Genomic DNA, 1,887 nt, shown 5'->3' on the forward strand with positions numbered 1-1,887 from the left:
CGGCCCCCCACCCCGACCGCCCGCATGTCCCCAGCACCAGCTGCCTTCGCGCGGGCGCCTGACGCCTGCAGCGCTTGGTACTCGATGCTGGTTTTCCAGGGATTTGCACCGTCCTGCAACAGTGACTGTGCCCCGCCGCCCCTTTTTGCAAAGGAAGAAACTCCCTCTGACAGATGTGACTGACGAAGGGCGCATTTCAGAAAAATAGCAACTTCATATGCACAGTTAGCGTGCTTTGGGAAGGTTTTTCTGTTGAACCAATCGTTTCGTTTGTTTTTTGTGTTGTAGGTGTTTTGTTTTGTTTTGTTTTGCAGCGCTGGGGACTGAACCCAGGGCCTTCACACTGAACTACAACCCCAGCCCTTCCTTCCTTCCTTCCTTTCTTTTTTACTTTGAGACTGTGTTGCCTAGGCTGGACTGGACCTTGGGATCCTTCTGCCTCGGCCTCCCAGAATGCTGGGGTGATAAACATGTGCCACCACACCTGGCGTTGAGCTTTTCTCTCGTACCTGGAGTGTCCTCACAATAATGAATAATGACCATCATTGGTTATTCCTTTACTGTGTAGAACTGAGGTGGGCACTGATTTTCTCCATGGGCAGGTGAAGAGGCATACTTGAAAATGATTGGATAATTTGTCCAATGTCCTTTAGGTTGTAAATGGTGGGGCCGAGATTCATCCCGACATGCTGCCAAAAGACTCTATATAAAATTCTCTTAATGAAAAAAAATTAAAAATAAATTTCTATTTTATTGCCTTTAGCATATTACCTTGTACAATTAATTACTTTTAGGGTAAAACATTGGAGTTAGGAAAGCACTTGCCTAGCACTCTTGAGGCTCTGAGTTCCATCCCCAGCCAGGATGGAGTGGGAATGGATGTTTAGTGTTCAAATCTGAATTGAAGGCAAGGATTGGGACCTGTTTCTACCTAGGGCTTAGCACAAGACCTCGAGCACTATCAATGCTCCCATTTTGTAGTCACTTCCTTGTTGTTGGGACAAAATACCTGTTGCCTGCAACTTAAAGGAGAGGTTTCTTTTGGTTCACAGTTCAGAGGATGCAGTCCATGGTAAGAACCTCCAAGACAGGAACACGATGGTAGAAGGGCCTGGCAGGGGAGAGCGGCTCGCCTCTAGGCAGCCACGCACACAGGCGGGAGGGACCAGAGACAAGGCCACACCCCCAGCAACCACCTCCACTCAAGCCTTGCCTAGCAGCGTGGACAGCTCTGAATTCAATGGCTGAATACACCGTTGGGTATCGCTTCACCGTGAACCAATCAGTTTCTACAGGTGAGATACTCTTTTTAAAAAATCACATTTATTTTATTACTATTATTTTTTGGTACCAGGGATCGAACTCGGGCCCTTGTGCTTGTGAAGCAGGTGCCCATACCACTGAGCTGAATCCCCAGCCCTTTTTTTGGAGACAGTCTCACTTTGTAGCTCAGGCTAGCCTTGAACTCACAATTTAGCCCAGGCTGGCCTTGAATTTGCAGCAATCCTCCTGCCTCAGCCTCCTGAGTGCTGGGATGACACATGAAACACCTTAGATCCAAGCCGTAACACTTGTTGTTTTTAGTGATCAATAAGGATCCATGTTTCCTTAACAGTTGGATCAGCTGCAAGGAACTGTGTGGCTGCCGGCTCCTCCAAAAGGCTGAGGATTCCTCCTGACATCCAGAAAACTCCAGGATGCTGGCTTCACCCCAGGCTCAGCTCCCAGACTCTTCTCACAGAAGACAAAGCAGAGGAAAGAGGCGTGAGAAGGGGGAGAAGCAGAAAACCAAACCAGGGGCTTCCAATAAAATTTTCAAATCTTACTTAAAATGACAACTGGACCCACTCTGACCTCGGTGTGGCCCACTTCTTGTGTGATGCTGCA

At 48.2% G+C, this 1,887-nt stretch overlaps 1 long non-coding RNA gene across 2 annotated transcripts; it reads left to right on the forward strand.

Annotated features, from left to right (window-relative positions):
• The first annotated feature begins 457 nt into the window (after positions 1-457).
• Positions 458-1,685, forward strand: LOC104858711. 2 transcript variants are annotated; one of them, XR_779199.3, is made up of 3 exons: positions 458-575; positions 1,053-1,295; positions 1,616-1,685. It is a non-coding gene; the product is annotated as an uncharacterized LOC104858711 (long non-coding RNA). The 2 variants fall into 2 exon arrangements; XR_779198.3 differs by lacking the exon at positions 458-575 and having other exon boundaries at positions 820-1,295.
• The last annotated feature ends 202 nt before the right edge of the window (positions 1,686-1,887 follow it).

This window comes from Fukomys damarensis, unplaced genomic scaffold (genome assembly GCF_012274545.1).
Source record: "Fukomys damarensis isolate Sample0158 unplaced genomic scaffold, DMR_v1.0_HiC HiC_scaffold_17, whole genome shotgun sequence".
Taxonomy (NCBI): domain Eukaryota; kingdom Metazoa; phylum Chordata; class Mammalia; order Rodentia; family Bathyergidae; genus Fukomys; species Fukomys damarensis.